This window comes from Schistocerca piceifrons, chromosome 2 (assembly GCF_021461385.2).
Source record: "Schistocerca piceifrons isolate TAMUIC-IGC-003096 chromosome 2, iqSchPice1.1, whole genome shotgun sequence".
Classification (NCBI taxonomy): Eukaryota; Metazoa; Arthropoda; class Insecta; order Orthoptera; family Acrididae; genus Schistocerca; species Schistocerca piceifrons.
In genome coordinates this window covers 1015649795-1015669585 of record NC_060139.1, presented here as the reverse complement: position 1 = coordinate 1015669585, position 19791 = coordinate 1015649795, and positions in this window count along the sequence as shown.

Sequence of the window (19791 nt, the reverse complement as noted above, 5' to 3'; positions counted from 1 at the left end):
GGCCGACCCTTTGATTTCCCCTTACAGAGGCATCCAGAAGCTTTAAACTGAGCATACCATCGCCGAATGGAGTTAGCAGTTGGTGGATCTTTGTTGAATTTCGTCCTGAAGTATCGTTGCACTGTAATGACTGACTGATGTGAGTGCATTTCAACCACGACATACGCTTTCTCGGCTCCCGTCGCCATTTTGTCTCACTGCGCTCTCGAGCGCTCTGGCGGCAGAAACCTGAAGTGCGGCTTCAGCCGAACAAAACTTTATGAGTTTTTCTACGTATCTGTAGTGTGTCGTGACCATATGTCAATGAATGGAGCTTTATGAAATCGCTTCAATCATTTGTTATAGCCCTGTAGTTGACTTAAAGTTGTGACAGCCCATTCCCAAGCACAGCATTTGCTGATAGCGACGTTTCGTGAAAATAAATGCCCGTGTGTCCAAGTACCTACATTCACAACGCTTGGGCCTGTATTACACCATCACATTTCGTGTCAAAGCTGATAAGACGAATATTTATGTCAAAGAAATTTGATGGTGTAATAGGGAACTTTGCCAAATCTCGCCTGTCGCCAAATACATATGATCAAATCTAGGGCCTCACCGTAGATTTGATCATGAAAGTCGTGCGTCTTCTGTTCAGTGCAATGTGAAATGTAACCTCTTGGAACGCTGGCTCGCTACAGCTATTTGACGTGTCTGTAGTGTGTTTGTACACACGGCATGGCTTCACTGTTAGTGTGTTCCTTCAGCTTCTTTTTTTTATTTATTTATTTTTTTAATAAGTTGGCTTCGACTAGGGTAGGAGGTGAGCGACGGGCACACGGCAACACTCGCACAATGATTTCTTGAATAAAAAGAAGTTTAATATAAAAACTTCTACTGCCTAGACAGCAATATTCATCATACAGTTAAAGCATGATGAGTAGTTTCGTTTGCTTTCTACAACCACCTTCAGGACGTTCGGATCGTAAAAACGAGTTGAATATGCACTGAAAAACATCACCATTAGCAACAGCAATGCAATGACATGCATTCATATTATAGCCGATCAAGTCTACAACAGTATCTAGTTAAAAGACTCATCGAATGCGAGCCAAGTTGTAAACCATAATCTCGCAAGATTTAGGTAATAAGGAAGGAATTCTTGCTTATGCAAACTGGCGATCTCCCTTCTTTGTTAGCTGTATCATGCAAAATTATGGTTTACAACCTGGCTCGCTCTCGATGAAGTTTTTAAATACATACTACCATACTCTTATTGGCCCATAATACGAATGCATGTCACTGCATGATTCTTGCTAATGATTATGTTTTCCAATGCATATTCAACTTGTTTTTACGATTTGAACGATCTGAATATGGTTGTAGGAGGTAACCGAAACCAGTCATCATACTTTAATTGTACAATGAATATTATAGTCCAGGTAGTAAAACTTTCCTTACATTAGAAAAAATGTGTCAATACATACGTTAACATCGCTGTCTTCTTCCTGACAGTGTTAGGCTTCACTAACGGTGATTTCTTTGTGATCTATGAATACACGTCATTGTGTTTAAAAACTTCATCGAGATCGAGCCAGGTTGTAAATCATAATGCCGCATGATACAGATAATAAAGAAGGGAGGAGTTCGCATAAGCAAGAATTCCTTTCTTATTACCTACATCTTGCGAGATTATGGTTTACAACTTGGCTCGCTCTCGATGAATCTTTTAACTAGATACTGTCGTAGACTTGCTCGGCTATAATATGAAAGCATGTCATTGCCACGCATGATCGCTGACACTTCTGTACTGAACCTACAAGCACACAAACAAGGCGCGTGGACTGAATACTATGAATGTCACAGTCGTACTAAGGTTGGTGTTCAAGTAGTCTTCTACTGGGGTGATCAAAGACTTTCGGAGTGCAGGCAGACCGCGAATCATACGAAGCACTTACAGTGGACGAGGACTCTCAGCTTGCAGGTAGGTCGTGACCTAGTGAGCAGGTAGTTTCCGGGAATAATGGGCGCAAATTTTACAGATTTTTATATTGGTGTAAACTTCACTGGTCGCAGTTTTCGTATACCTGGTTCAGCCTGTGGACATAGGAATGCTCAGCCTGGGAATACGTGCCTTTATTGGGTTGGAATGTTACCGCTCAGGTCGTTACTCCATCTGTGTGGGCAATTCGCCTGCAAGCAAACAACTGAAAATTATCCTACGTTACGTAGCTTGGCTACTTCTAGAATTTCTTGCTATTTTTTAGACTCTTAGTTTTCATGCTACTTTCTTCTTCAAAAGTTAACTGTGAAATTTGGAAATATATGTATGTAAAAAATTAGTTCTTCTACTGCAATGCTCTTTTGAGGTGTGGAAGAGGAGCTGCCTCCCTGTAACCACTTGGGATCAGCACCTACGGGTGTTTGCTGCATGTTCGCAGAGAAGCCAGCAGACGCCGGTGCACCGGCCGACCTGGAGGGGAAGGGGGCGCAGCAGGCGCACCTCATCGTTGAGGAGGGGGCAACCTCAGCCTCAACCGCAGCCTCAACAGCAGCCTCGGCCGCTGCCTCAACGTCAGCGTCAGCGTCCGCCAGCGGGCAGCCACTGTACATGCCCGCCATCTCTCTGCATGACGTCAGCCCCTACGCCACCTTCCGCGTGCCACTCGCCACAGCACAGGGCTGTCCAGATGTCGTGCAGGAGTCCGTCTACCACTCAGACTACGGTGGCGGAACACCCAGTCCCAGAACTGTGAGCAGTGTACGTGCACAACGTCAGCAAAAGTACAGGGTGTTTCTACATCTATATACAGTGTTCCACTATTGTAGTTACAAAAAAAAGGACTGAGCAGAGGAAAATGAAACAAACAAATAATCCAAATAATCTTAGATCCAGAAACCGGTATACACATGGTGTTTCAAAAACACTTTTACAGACTTTGCTAATGATTCCTTACAACAAAGTAAGGGAAAACGTACATACAGGGGGATTTTCTCCACTGTGTACAAACTCTACAGATTGATCGATGAGAGGATACGAAACAAAAAAGGTCTAATGAACTTACGTCCTAAATTAATGGTTTCCATGCTAGAGTCCATTTATTCAATCATACTTTATTAAAGAGACTGCAGTCTAATACGCACTGCACCATGCAGCCACGATTACAACATGCATGGTGTTGTGTTGGCAGAAGAGCCAACACCGTGTTAGGAATGGAGACCGAAATGCACGCGTTTTAGCTCACGCCGGCTGGCGTGAGGAGGGAAGAACTATACTGACGTGAGGTCTGGAACATGACAAAGAATTAGAATTCAGAAATGGACGTAATTGGTTTCATACTTAACTTTAATCCATTAATGATGAACGTCGCTCTTGACGGTGCATGAGTCACAATATTATCTGATCATAATACATTCTTGAAGATATGGCGCCTTGCTAGGTCGTAGCAAATTACGTAGCTGAAGGTTATGCTAAACTGTCGTCTCTGCAAATGAGAACGTACGTAGACAGTGAACCATCGCTAGCAAAGTCAGCTGTACCACTGGGGCGAGTGCTAGGGAGTCTCTCTACACTACACCTGCCGTGTGGCGGCGCTCGGTCTGCAATCACTGATAGTGGCGACACGCGGGTCCGACGTATACTAGGGACCGCGGCCGATTTAAAGGCTACCACCTAGCAAGTGTGGTGTCTGGCGGTGACACCGCACATTGTTTTTGCAGTATGCACAGTTTCCTCCTAGAGGGTGGTACTGTTTATCATACGTCATACCCTAGTGCACTCGCCTGCCATAGCAATTGGCAATGTTGTATCCTATTCACTTATCCTGCCTTGTAGTGGATGTGATACAGCGTTGTACACAAAGCTTCTGTATTCGAATCGAGAGCTTGCTGACATGGTGTTTACTTACGGAAAGGCAAATGACAACAGACAGCGGGCACCAAGGTTGTATCAGGAGACCTATCCCCACCTACAACAACTACAACATTCAACGTTTGTAACAGTGTTTCGCCATTTGTCTGAGACATGATCGGTTCAGGAAGCAGGAACTCATGAAGAACGTACCCGAAACTTGGAGGAAAATGTGATTAACACTGTGGAAGGCGCCCGCCCTGCCAGTACCAGGCAGTTGGCCCACCAGTACACGGTAAACGAGGCGACCGTGTGGAACATTCTCCATGACAATTGCTACTACTTTTATCACGTACAAGGTGTGCACGGCTTATTAGCGCCAAACTTCCCACATCGGAAGCCGTTTTTTTACTAGGTTCTTCACCAGGCAACAACGATTCCGTGATCTGTGTCATCCACTTTTACGCAGAGTGCTATCTTCAACTTTCAAAACAGTCATCTGTGGTATAGTATGCATAATCCCCAAGTTATGGTGACAGCGAATGATCAGCATCGGCGCAGCCGGAATGTATGGGCCAGGATAATATGGGACCGTATTTTGGGACCAGTTTTCCTTCCACGTCGCCTAACAGGCCGGAAATATCGGCGTTTCTTGCTGGTGACTTTGCCTTCCCTGCTGAAAGAAGTGCCACTCATGATACGAAGGTTTATGTGGCTGCTACATGACGCCGCTCCACCCCATTTCACCATGAATGCCCAGCCGCATCTCAGTCGTGTCTTCCCTGGTCGATGGAGTGGACGACAGGGTCCAGTTGTATGGCCTGCTCGTTCACCAGATCTCAACCCGTGCGATTTCTGGTTGTGGGACCATCTGAAAAGTATCGTCTATGCAGAGCCCATCCAATACATGGAGATACTGGAGCTGTGTATTCATGCTGCCTTCGACATTGGTGGGATGCAGCCTGGACGATGTGAGCGTGTGAGAGAAAACATGCTACGGTGCGTACACGCATGTGTTGAGGCACATAGAAGCCATTTTCATCACATACCGCGGTCTGTGTAACAATGTATGATTGAATAAATGGTCTCTGGCATGGAAACCATGCATTTTCGGACGTAAGTTCATTAGACCTTCTTTGTTCCGTATCCTCTCATCGATCAATCCCTAGAGCTTGTACACGGTGGAAAAAAACGCCCTGTATAAACACCGATCATAAAATCCTTCTTTTTCGAGTAGTTAATGAAAGTTTGAGGTTTAGATGATTGGACCTCAACAACACATATACTGGGATGTCAAAAGTCATGGGATAGTGATATGCACATATACTGATGGCGTTAGTAACACGCACACGAGGTATAAAAGGGCAGTGCATTGTCGGAACAGTCATTTGTTCTCCGGTGATTCTTGTGGAGTGCACATTTCATTTCGTGAATCGTTAGGGAATTCAATATTCCACATGTCAAGAGTGTGCCAAAGGTACCAAATTTCACACATTACCTCTCACCACGGACAAAGCAGTTGCCGACGGCCTTCACTTAACGACCGAAATCAGGGACGTTTGCGTAGAGTTGTAAGTGCCAATAGACAAGTAGAAATGCGTGAAATAACCACAGAAATCAATGAGGGACATACGACGAACGTAACCTTTAGGACAGTGTGGCGGAATTTGGCGACAATTGGCTATGGCAGCAGACGACCGAAGCGAAAGCTTTTGCTAATAGCATGACGTCGACTGCAACACCTCTGCTGGGCACGTGACCTTATCATTTGGTCCCTAGACGCCTGTAAACCAGTGGCCTGGTCAGATCTGTCTCGATTTCAATTGGTAAATGCTGATGGTAGGGTTCGTGTGTGACCTAGACTCCACGAAGCCATGGATTCAAGCTATCAACAAGGTACTGTGCAAGCTGGTGGTGTGGGCTGTGTTTACATGGAATGGACTCGATCCTCTGGCTGTTCAGCTATTTGGAGATCACATGCAACGATTCATGGAAATCATGTTCCCAAATTTTTGTGGACGACAACCCGCCGTGTCACTGGGCTACAGTGGTTCTACATTTGTTTGAAGAATATTCTGGACAATTCGAGCGTATTGTTTGGCCGCACATGATTCCAATCGAACATTTATGGGACATAATGGAGAGGTCAGTTCGTGTACAAAATCTTGCATCGGCAACAATCTCGCGATGGTGGACGGCCATAGAGGCAGCATGACTCAATATTTCTGCAGGGGATTTCCAGCGCATTGTTGGATCCGTGTCACCTCGAGTACCTGCACTATGTCAGGCAGAAGTTGTCGCTTCACTATAAACTCATAATAAATGCTCGAAATGTCCTTCCCTTGTTTCTAAACATGCATGCTCTCATCGAATCATGTACTGCCGCTCCCTTTCAAATACTCCCTGACGTTTTCTAATAATCTTTCATGCACCCATGACACATCGATGATTTTCTGCATGTGGATGGTCTGCTCATACTCCAATTGTTTCAAGTGCCCCTACAGGCAATAATCCTAAGGACTGAGGTCGGAAGAACGTGTAGGACATGGAACTGGTCCTCCTCTACATACCCATTCTTCACGGTAGATACACAAACATGCTGAAGCTCCATCATGCATAAATCACATGTTTCTTCTTATTTGCAGCGGCACATATCTTCTAGTAGGTCTTGAAGGGTGTTCTGAATAAAGTGCGTGTAGACAGTAACTGTGAGACGTGCTGAGAGAAGGTATGGCGTAACCAGGCAGTCACCTACAATTCCAGGCCACTAGATTCATACTGATGTCTAACCTGTAGTGTAGCATTGTTACCTGTTGAAATTTGTTGTTCCATCTCTCCCAAACATTGTCTCGTCTGTAAACCAAACTGAAGAGACAAACAATGGATTTGCACTTTGTGCAACAAACCATTGACAAAAATATTCCTGTGGTGGGTGATCGGCAGGTAACGCCCTGTAGACGTTGAAGATGATACTGGTACATGAGTTGCTCGTGAGGTGTCCTTCATGCTGTACTCGGAGATGTAATGCATGCCATCGTCATATCTCTTGCGCTGCTACCTGGAACCTCTTTGACGGCCTGTAAACGTGATTTTCCTAGTCAGGCGTACGAGCAACGTATAAACTCCCTCGGTCAACAGTCAGTTTAGTTACAGATCGTGTCTCGTCAACGCGACGATACACAGCTTCAAAGGTTGGATGACTCAGCTGTCTTCGGCTTGGAAACGCCGTCTGACACAGCTGTGCAACCTCGGGTTCATTACCATTCGCGCAGCCGTACATAAAAATTATGCCTACCTGTTCACGAATATCCTGCCATATCTGAACGGAGCACTTTCAGTTAACTCACATCTGTAGTAAATGTACGCAACGTACACATCGATGACCGGCGAATGATGAATGTAGACAAGTCTCTCTGGGAACACATGGTCATCTACAATACATTGACTCAAACGGGTACAAAGATAATGAAGTTTTTGTGTTGTATCTGGAAAGCTGTCTAATGTCAGACAACGAAGGACATTTTTTCATGTTTTGTTGTAAGGAAACTGTCCCCAAAGTTCGTACTTTACGAAGTGTTTGAAACACCCTGTGTATTTATATACTCCGCAAGCAGCTGTATAGTGCATGGTGGACAGTACATTGTACCATTATTATCGATTGAAACAACGACATCACGAAACCAACAAAAGTTCCTGTATTGTGCATTTGTTTATCGATAAACGGATCCTGACAAGCGACCATCTTCTAGTCACGAATACCACGAATGCAACGAGAACTAACACGAGTAAACGAACAACACTAACAGTAATCTCTTCCATGTCTTTTTTTTTTTCACACAAGTTATGGGTCTACAAGAACGACTTTTCTCAACTGCTATGATACTAAATAGTTACGATTTTTGCACAATCGTAATTTGTGGACACGAAAATATTCACATTTATCTCAAATCCTCTCGTGTATCCGTCAATGGTTGACCATTACTGACTGACACTGTTTTTCGTTCTTCTTTTTTCAGCAAGGAGGTGCTATGGATGTCACGTGCCGAAAGATGCAAGAACCACGGAGATATGGCGATAAGTCGGAGTGGATTCCACTGAGGAACCTGTACCTCACCCACAGGTACTGACTGTAAGAGTGTGCACACGTCGACGTCCCGACAGCAGCCGTCAAATGCAGTTTACTGTCTTACCGAAGGCAGTGCTAATAATCCAAGTGCCTTGTGAACTTACTCTCATGTAGAACGATACCGTACAAAGCGATTCTCTTACGTGTGTAGGCTACACGTCTTAGTGAAGCACGATACCCTTTTAAACCATACAGTTAAGTGTTGCAAGTGCGAAATAAGTATCAAGTTACCCGCAAAAGGAATGACTGTTTTCTGAAATAATTTAGGGAATAAAGTCTTTTAATGAAAGTGGAACATTTTATGCCGCTGTTCTTTGTTGTACTTAAATATAAATTTTATTGTTTTTGATTCTCACAATGATCTATATACACATAATGTTTATATTATACTGTTCTTACAAACTAAGTGTACCCTAAACATTCTAAACTTGTTCGAATATCATCTACTGAAAGTTTTAAATGTGTTGTAACTGTTATGTAATATTATAACTGTAATTAACTATATAAAATTTCAAAAACAATTTTCGTTTTTGGTTAATTAAGACTGGAACATTGATGTATAAGGAGCATTCTTTGTTTTGCAATAAGTTTCGATTTACAATTAGATTAGATTTACTGTCATTCCAATAGATCCGTAGTGAGAAGATCCTCCAGGATGTAGAACACGTCAGAAAAACAGTAATACATGACAAATATTTACAACTGAAACAACAAATGTTCCAAGCTTGGCTTGATGAATTACCCCAAAAAATAATCCCATATGACATTATGGAATGAAAGTAAGCATAGTATGCCAGCTTATTCATTTTTATGTCTCCTATGTCTGACACAGCATTGCAAATAGAGATTTGTTAAGATGCTTCAGCAGTTCTGTGGTGATCTCCTCCCAGTTGAATTTATTATCAAGCTGTAATACCAAGAATTTAACACTGTTCACTTCTTCTATCTGCTTGTCATCGTATGTTAGGGTTATGCTCGTGGGACACCACAGACAAGTTCTGAACTGCATGTAGTGTGTTTTTTCAAAGTTTAGTGACAAATAATTGGCTAGGAACCAGTGAATAATGTCCGAAAATATTTTATTGGCTGATCTTTCTAAGACTACACTTGATTTCCTATTTATTGCAATATTTGTATCATCGAGAAGCAAAACGAAGTTGGCATCTGTTAATGTTACTGATGAAAGGTCATTGATATACACAAGAAAAAGTAATGGCCCTAAAATGGAACCTTGTGGGACCCCACATGTAATTAGTTCCCAGTTGGATGATGCCTGATAGCTTAATACATGTCTTTTTACTAATAACACCCTTTGTTTCCTGCCAGAGATATAAGATCTGAACCATTTTGCAGCATTTCCTGTTACACCATAATATTCTAATTTACTTAAAAAGGATATTGTGATTTACACAGTCAAATTCCTTTGACAGATCACAAAATATACCAGTTGCCTGCAGTTTTTTGTCTAATGAATTAAGCACATTTTCACTGTAAGAGCCTTCCCAATATCAGAAACCTTTAGAAATTCGAACTGTGTCTTTGACAGTATGTTATTTGAGATAAGCTGGTTATAAAGCCGATTGTACATTACTCTTTCTAAAATTTTTGAGAATGTTGGCAAAAGTTAAATTGGTGGGAAATTTGATGCTATTTCTTTATCGCCCTTCTTAAACAGTGGTTTAACTTCAGCATATTTCAACCATTCAGGAAATATTCCACTGATAAACGATTGGTTACACAGATAGCTTAACATGTTACTTAACTCAGAATCACATTCTTTAATTAACTTTGTTGATATTTCATCATATCCACTAGATGCTTTTGATTTTAAAGATTTTATGATGGAAATTATTTCCGCTGGGATAGTGAGGGTCAAATTCATATTATGGAAGTTACTTGAAATGTCTGGTCTGAAGTATTCCATAGTAGCATCTACAGAACCTGACAACCCCATCTTTTCAGTAACAGTTATAAAATGTTTGTTAAAAATTTCTCAACGGTTCAACAGGATGTTTATTCTGAATGTGAAATCATATTTTCTTTATATACATCGCGGTTATTGTTGGGAATGCAGGAGGACAGCGTGTGTTATGTTCATTCAGAAACTTTCCAAACAGCTAGTAATAAAATGATATTTAGTAAATATGAAGAAATGCTCTGATGCTGCTTCTTTTTGTGAAATGTCCAGCACAATTAGATCTTGGAAATTGTTACAAGTCCTCTAAAAGCTCAAAGTCCTGTCACTGTACCTCTGAGTGACGCCAACGTAGAGACCAGAGCTGACCTACGATGCCTACGTAGCCTAAGTCACAGAGACTATGGACCAACACAGTAGCTTGTAGACCCGGCGGTAACTGGAGCCTGACTGTACCCGACGCGGTGCACTGAAGAGAATTGTCCGCCGCAGCTCAGTGCTCCGGTACTGAATGAGGCATTGACTAATTGCTGTCCACACACGTGATGCCGACGGGTTGGCAGCTGTGGCTCTGGCAAACCTCGGTTTAGTTCGTAATGCCAACCCACAAAGCCGCTGCGCTACAAGTGTTTCGAGCGCGGTTTATTGATTGTGGTGCGGTACTCTCTGGAGTCGTGAGTGCCGTCACCACAGTTATAATTAAACTTTCTCTTTACAGGGGCCCCATTAAAAACTAGTGATCCTAGGAAACGAAACTTAATGGAAACATTTGTAAGGTCATATGGAAGAGAAATAACGAATAAACCACTGAAAGAACCACATTTTAATTTCCAAATGAGAGAGGTAACATTTCGCACCCCGGCAAGGACAGCGACACAATTCAAAGTGCAGTACTTGAAAGAAATCGACTTGAAGAATTCTATAAAACGTATACTAAAATAGTATAAGCGTTCTATAAATTTCAGGTAGATGATTTTGGCAGTAAAGTCCATTATCGTCTATAATTATCATAATATGGATTCCGTACTCCTCGAATGTGAGGTGTTATCAGGTAATTATTAATTAATTAATGTGAGGTGTTATCAGGTAATTATTAATTAATTCTTTAAGTTGCGTCATTTTTCTTGAGTTTCTAAAAGCTTTTTTTGTTTCTGTTGTGGCCTCTTATTTAATACTTTTGCCACTTTTCTGCTCGCTATATATAAGCTCTACATTCTATCCTCCATCAAGCAAAATTAGTTCTTAATTAAAAATTAAAAAATAAAATACCAGTTGAAATTGCTATAATAGAAAAATACAAAATTGTAGTTTATAACAAATAATACAGTTTAACAAGCGTTATCAATTAGGTACAATTTTAGAAAGACAACAAATGAGCTTATGTAATGTAGAAATACATTTCGCCGAGAAATACGATTCAGTATGAACTTTCCTTGTAGCAGAAATTGCCATTTTTCCATGTACGCTGCAACGCACGACATTTAGTAATATTTACAACAGCTGTAATCGTCAAAGCAGTGTTTCTTCATACATGAACGCATATCTGAAGCATATTGTAATGTAAGATACAGATATTGTATAAACACAGATAAAGTGGCAAGCAATGATATTAAAAATTACATTCAACTTACCTTTTGCATGAAAACTTTCACAACTCAGAATGTGCCACTCTTCTTGAATGACCCATGCAAACCTGCCGATAAGAACGCTGAAGTGACACTGCTCTTGCTTTGACGAATCATGAAGTAGCGTATAACAAAAATGACACAACTGCCCAGAAGTGTACAAATTGTGAGATAGAGATGTGATGTTTCTCGTGAACGTTGGGGCACTTCACACGTATTTTTCAGTGACAAGAACTTCGACTTGTGCCGCTTTTCTTGCCGGGCTGCGATTTGTTAATGGCATAGCACGTTTACGTTCCAGGCTGCAAACGTTGCCCAGAGTGACAGTCATATGCATCCACGACTGCCTGGAATCTCGCTAGACATTGCTGTACCGCTGCCCGAAACATCTCAGATGTGATGTTAGCTATCTCGCTCGCTCTGCTCATCTTCAACCGCCAACATGTGTTAGTGTCCCATTAATAAATCCTGTCCTACAGGTAACCCCACAGCGAAAACCACACGCATTCAAGTCTGGTGATTTTGGTGGCCATGCACTAGGGAACGAATAGCCAATGATTCTGCATTCTCCAGATGTGTTACAGACTAATAGAGTCACATCACTACAAGTGCGTCACAGCGAGTAATACGGAGGCAATGTGGTGGGCCCGCAACACAGAACAACACGTGAGGAAAATTCGGTGATTTCGTTTTAACTGTGTCATTCGTTAGATGTGATTAGCAAATACCTGTACTGATCTCTGTGCCTCTAATGCGCGTTGGTGCCAGCGAAATGGAAATCATAGGCGTGGGAAAAATCTCTGTGACGTCTCAGAAAATTTAGTACAACATCTTACTTTTTCCCATTGCATTTGTTTCGAAAGCAGAAACATAACGAGGATGTTTTGCCTTTCGAAGGGACAATAATTCAAGGCAGTCAAGAATCAGCTAGTGGCTCCTCTACGTTTCAGGATACTACTAATGCACTGATTAAAACTAAAACTCTGTAACAGTAATTAATTCCTGTGAGTAAAAGATAATTTCATATGTACGTTTGGGATAAAACAGTTTGACTGTTTTGCCATCAATATTACAATATGTTTCCGATCTTTTTTCTTTGTAATACCCTTATATTATTACCTTCTTACGTACCCAGCACTGTTCTACGTCTACATATACTGAGTGTAAAATATTTACGGACACGTAGGTTATTTCGACCAGGGAGTTTGTTTTGGAGACGGATCTACCATGCGAACTAAAATATGCACCTCAGCTTGTAGAAGATGTACGTAGTCACTATTTTACAAGTGAGGTACGCAGAATAATTATAATGATACGTTGCGTTAAATAAAATATAACTTAAAGCACTAGACCATTTTAACGCACAACACGTTTTCGGACGTCTTTTAATAGCTCCTATGGCCAAATCCTCGTGCTAACGCAGACTGAATATATCCAAATGCTTTAAGTATTCTGGTATAAAGACAATTTGACGTGGGTTATGTGGGGATGTATTACTGCGACAGTACCAAAATACAGAAGTGAGTAAATATTAGAGACAGTAACTTTTATTGGAGAATATAGACACAGGAAGCTAAAAGAAAAACGACCCAGCGTGTCAGACTGAAAGCCATCGTTCTATTGCTTCTGCATAAGTACTCTTAGGAAGACTTGATTAATTCAGTGCCATCTACAAGTTTAGATGTCTCCACTGACGATGCTTTACCGAAGGCTTCTGGAAGTGGCTTCATCACATCGCTCCTATATGCAATGTAAGTGCAAGATGGTAAAGTACGCCGCCAGGTTTCCACAGATTTGATTCAGGAGACATTAGAGTGACTTCAGGTGATTCTCCGAGTTAAATACTTTGAAATAGCGAATGTAATTTGTACTTTACTCTCGCGCTTAACCAAACAACTGAAAGTAAGGTAATCGGCGTGGGTCAACGACCTTTGGTAATCTTCAGATGACGTCACTTCTCAGCAACAAATAGTTCAGCTCTTTCAGGTAGCTGTGCGAGTAAAGCGTGAATTACAACTGCTTTTTTTGAAGCATTTAACATCATAAAATGGATCTGCTATCTCTCTGGTCCCTCATGATATCTCCGGCAGGAGGAGGCGAGAGGTCTGGCAGAAACACGCAACTTTGATCACAGTTAGAGCCCCAAAAAAGCTGTTATTAAAACTGTAAACACCTGCAATCGTATAATCCTCATTTTCTTCGTAGTTAACCGTTCATTATACACTCCTGGAAATTGAAATAAGAACACCGTGAATTCATTGTCCCAGGAAGGGGAAACATTATTGACACATTCCTGGGGTCAGATACATCACATGATCACACTGACAGACCCACAGGCACATAGACACAGACAACAGAGCATGCACAATGTCGGCACTAGTACAGTGTATATCCACCTTTCGCAGCAATGCAGGCTGCTATTCTCCCATGGAGACGATCGTAGAGATGCTGGATGTAGTCCTGTGGAACGGCTTGCCATGCCATTTCCACCTGGCGCCTCAGTTGGACCAGCGTTCGTGCTGGACGTGCAGACCGCGTGAGACGACACTTCATCCAGTCCCAAACATGCTCAATGGGGGACAGATCCGGAGATCTTGCTGGCCAGGGTAGTTGACTTACACGTTCTAGAGCACGTTGGGTGGCACGGGATACATGCGGACGTGCATTGTCCTGTTGGAACAGCAAGTTCCCTTGCCGGTCTAGGAATGGTAGAACGATGGGTTCGATGACGGTTTGGATGTACCGTGCACTATTCAGTGTCCCCTCGACGATCACCAGTGGTGTACGACCAGTGTAGGAGATCGTTCCCCACACCATGATGCCGGGTGTTGGCCCTGTGTGCCTCGGTCGTATGCAGTCCTGATTGAGGCGCTCACCTGCACGGCGCCAAACACGCATACGACCATCATTGGCACCAAGGCAGAAGCGACTCTCATCGCTGAAGACGACACGTCTCCATTCGTCCCTCCATTCACGCCTGTCGCGACACCACTGGAGGCGGGCTGCACGATGTTGGGGCGTGAGCGGAAGACGGCCTAACGGTGTGCGGGACCGTAGCCCAGCTTCATGGAGACGGTTGCGAATGGTCCTCGCCGATACCCCAGGAGCAACAGTGTCCCTAATTTGCTGGGAAGTAGCGGTGCGGTCCCCTACGGCACTGCGTAGGATCCTACGGTCTTGGCGTGCATCCGTGCGTCGCTGCGGTCCGGTCCCAGGTCGACGGGCACGTGCACCTTCCGCCGACCACTGGCGACAACATCGATGTACTGTGGAGACCTCACGCCCCACGTGTTGAGCAATTCGGCGGTACGTCCACCCGGCCTCCCGCATGCCCACTATACGCCCTCGCTCAAAGTCCGTCAACTGCACATACGGTTCACGTCCACGCTGTCACGGCATGCTACCAGTGTTAAAGACTGCGATGGAGCTCCGTATGCCACGGCAAACTGGCTGACACTGACGGCGGCGGTGCACAAATGCTGCGCAGCTAGCGCCATTCGACGGCCAACACCGCGGTTCCTGGTGTGTCCGCTGTACCGTGCGTGTGATCATTGCTTGTACAGCCCTCTCGCAGTGTCCGGAGCAAGTATGGTGGGTCTGACACACCGGTGTCAATGTGTTCTTTTTTCCATTTCCAGGAGTGTAGTAACCGCTGGTCTATGTCGAAGAGACACAGCTGATACCCCTAGGCTTGCTTTTATACGTATATGTACGACATATATTTCAGACATTTTAGTGGTGCCAGTTGAGTCCATCAGTTGATCGGGTTTTACTAGGCATGGCCTGCACCTCAGTAGGTATGGGAAGGGGAGGCTGACAAAGCTTTTAGGTGACGGTGTAGTGGGTGGTGGTGGGATCACTTATGGAAAAATTCCTGTAGCAATTGGAGTTAGAACTGCACCTTTTGTAGACTGAAGTCAGCTGTTAGGTATACCTGCTTAAAGGAAGTCCCTCTAACTAAGGGATCACCTTTAGAGGACGTCATGTTTCTAAGTAGAGAAGGAATTAGCATATTTCATCAAAGAATAAGAGGTATTAGAGATTAAGTTAGTGAACTGCTTGTAGATGTTGACTCTGAAATTATCGGTACATCGGAGCACCACTTAAATAATTTGACAGTTCAGAGGCTCCCTTTACCAGGATACAGATTAGGTGGCTGTTTCTCAAGGAGTTCCTTACGGAGAGGGAGAGTGGCCATGTACGTAGAAAACAGTATTCCATTTGAGTTCATAGACTCATCACAGCACTGCACTGAAAAGATATTTGAATGTTGTGCCGGGGCTGCTGAATTTAGTGAAACTAAACTTCTAATTTTTGTTGTTAATAGGTCCCCCTAACTCTGACTTTAGAGCATTTCTGCTCAAGCTAGAGAGGGATCTTTATTCACTTTATAGGAAGTGCAAGAAATTAGTTACATGTGGCGACTTCAATATTAATTTTGTGTATGATGGTGCAAGAAAAAGGATGTTGGTAGATCTCCTAGATTCATATCATCTAATGCAGACTGTGTTTTTTCCAACTAGGGTGCAAGGGAACAGTAGTACAGCCAAAGACAATATTTTTATTCATTCTCCATTACTAGACGTACGTTCTGTTAGTAAAAGGGTGAATGGCCTTTCAGACGATGATGCACAAATTTTAACACTAAAAGGCTTTTGTACTCAAACAAAAGTCACATATAATTACAAGCTATGTAGGAAAGTTAATCTAACAGCAATAAAGAGTTTTTTAAACCTCGTCAAGGAACAAGTGTGGCAGTATGTTTATAGTGTCGATAACATAGATGACAAAGACAATGCTTTCCTTAACACATTTCTCACTCTCTTTGAGAGTTGCTTTCCATTAGAACGTTCTCAATGTGGTGCTAGCAGTAAAAGGCAGTCCGGGTGGCTGACTAGTGGGATAAGGATATTATGTAGAACAAAATGGAAATTATATCAAAATGTTAGAAGTAGTCACAATCAAGCTACAGTATCCCAGCACAAACAGTACTGTAAGGTGCTTAAAAATGTTATTGCGAAGTCAAAGAGTATGTGGTACGCACATAGGATAGCTAATTCACAGGATAACATTAAAACCATGTTGTCAGTCGTGAAGGAAGTGTCTGGTCAGTAGCACTTCGTTGACGACATAAAGTCAGTACGTAGATGAAATATTTCTGTAACTGATAAATCAGATATATGTACAGTACTTAACAATCATTTTCTGAGCATTGCTGGTGAATTAAATAAAAATTTAGTCTCTACAGGGAATCATATAACTCTCTAGGCAAATGCCTTTCCGAGACTGATGTCAGAAATACTCCTCTGTGATACAGACAAGGGGGAGATTTAGCCAGTAGTTAAATCACTGAAGACTCTCATGGATATGATAGAGTGCCTAGCAGAATGTTAAAGTACTGTGCTGTACATGTTAGCCCTGTATTTAAGCATATTTGTAAATTTTCCTTTAGGAATGATCAGTTTCCTCATCGAATAAGGTACTCAGTAGTAAAGATGCTGTATAAAAAGGGAGAAAGGGATGATGTAGACACCATTAAACCTATTTCTATGCCGTTAGTGTCTGCTAAAGTTATTGAAAGTCCTATATGTGTAAGGATAATTGATCATTTTGTATCACACAATTTGGTATCAAATGTACAGTTCGGATTTAGAAGTCTTTTAACAACTGAGAATGCTATGTTCTCTTTTCTATGTGAGGTAGTGGATGGGTTAAACAAAAGGTTTCAAACGCTAGCCATATTTTATTATTTAATTAAGGCATTTGATTTCGTTGATCACAAAATATTGCTCAAGAAATTGGACCGTTACGGAATACAGGGAGTAGCTGACAACTGGTTCACCTCTTACTTTAGCAACAGACAGCAAAAGGTCATTATTCACAGTGTAGGGAATGGCTGTGATGTGGAGTCTGAGTAGGGTACAGTCAAATGGGGGTGCCCCAGGGATCAGTGTTGGGGCCACTCCTGTACCTTATTTATACAAATGATATGCCTGTAGTATTGTGCGTAACTCTAAGATATTTCTGTTTGCTGATGACAATAACTTGGTAGTAAATAATGTTGTGTGCAACATTGGCTCGGTTTCAAATAGTGCAGCTCATGACCTAAGTTCATGGCTTGTAGAAAATATACTAATGCGAAATCACAGTAAGACTCAGTTTTTACAGTTTCTAATAAACAATTCAACAAAACCCAACGTTTTAATTTCACGGAAATGGCACATGATTAGTGAAACTGAACAGTTCATATTTCGTGGAAAACTCACGTTCAGGATCTTGTTCAATGTCTTAATGCTGGCATTTTTCCTATTCAAACTGTATCTGAAGTAAATGATCGTTTGACATGAAAATTAGTCTACTTCGCTTATTTTCATCGCTTATGTCGTTTGATATTATGTTTTGGGGTAACTGTTCCCATTCTAAAAGGATATTTTTTGCTCAGAAACGAGTGGTTTGGGCAATAAGTGGTGTAAGTTCACGAAACTCTTGTCGACTCCTGTTCACTAGTCTGGTTACTTTGACATTGCCCTCTCAATACACATATTTTTTATTGTCATTTCTTGTTAACAATATCAGCTTATTCCCAAGAATAAGCAGCTCACCAAATGCCCAGCAGAAATCGAATCTGCATTTGGATGAGGCTACCTTAACTCTTCTGCAGAAAGGTGTACTATATACTGCTACATCCAGTTTCAATAAGCTACCATAAGAATTCAAAAATCTAAGTAGTAATCCACGCGCTTTCAAATCGAAACTGAAGAGTTTCCTCATGGGTCACTCCTATTCTGTAGAGGACTTCCTTGAAAAATTAAGCTCATTCTTGTTGCATTGTTGATTGCTTTTACTTAAACTTATAGCTTGACTTTTTTGGGTTCATAAACATTTTATTTTTGCCTATTATTACTTTTTCGTTGTAATTTCATGTATTGACACGTTCCATGACCTTGGAGATTTGGTCCTCAAATTGGTCCTACGGAACTTGACGTGTAAATAAACAAATAAAATATTCCATTGTATAGAAGCGCAGCAGAGTGAAATTTTCCGACAGTTTGCTACATTTTTCTAACATATCAGCATTCATTGTGAAGGACAATAATCAATTCTTAACTCGTATTTGCAACACATAGTGAGGGTGACTGATTGGTCTGATCTTGCAGTACCAGTCGACATAGCCTTGCTGTGCTAGTACTGTGAACGGCTGAAGTCAGTGGGAAACTACAGGCTTTGTTTTCCGCCGAGGACCTGTAACTCTACTGCACAGTTAAATGATGGGACGGCGTCCTCTTAGGTAAAAAATTTCGGAAGTAAAAACAGTCCTCCATTCGGATCTCTGTGTAGGGACTTCTCAACAGGATGTCATCAGGAAAAAAAATACAATCATTCTGCATGTTGGAGCAAGGAATGTTAGATACTTTAATCGGGTAGGCAGGTTAAAAAATTCAAAAAAGGGAAAATGACAGGATGAAGTTAGACATAGTGGGAATTAGTAAAGTTTGATGGAATGATGAACAGGATTTCTGGTAGTATTATCAATATGAAATGCAGGAATAGGTCTAATAATGAATAATAAAATAGGATTGCAGGTAAGCTATCATGAACAGATAGACGCGATGCCAACACCCACCACATCAGTACAAGTTCATATGCTAACTAGTTCCGCAGATAATCAGGAGATTTGAAGGATGTACCATGAGACAAAATAAATTATTAAGGTAGATAATGGAGAGGAAAGTATAATTGTTATGCGTGACTGAACTGGATACTACGGAAAAGGTAGAGAAGAAAGAGTTACAGGAGGACACAGACAGAGGAAGAATGAATGAAACAGAAATGAAAACTGCTTGGCAGAATATAGCACAGGGCATGATTTAATCATAGCTAGTACATGCTTTAAAAATCGTGTAAGAAGGTTCAATACGTGGAAGAGACCTAGAAACTGGATGGTTTCAGGTTGATTATACAGGATGGTCAGAAACAGTCTGAAAAACTTGTAACAGTGTTGCATGGTAGCTTGTGCTGAGAAATAATTGATAAGAAAAAATTCGACATGCTGCCACCTTTCCGAGTTAATGAGTATTGAAGTTCGTCAATCAGGCAGTTGCAAGTGCAGATTGAAGTGGCTCCTCACAGGCAGTGTCGCCAAATGTGTACTTCGTTTCGTCTCCTAAAACCGAACAAGATAGTGATACAAAAATTGGACATGACGCGGTAGTAAGGATCGAACGCGAGCCAAAAGCTGAGCAGTCACGTGCACTGTCATCTACGCTGTGAGAACAACTGACCATTGATAATTTTA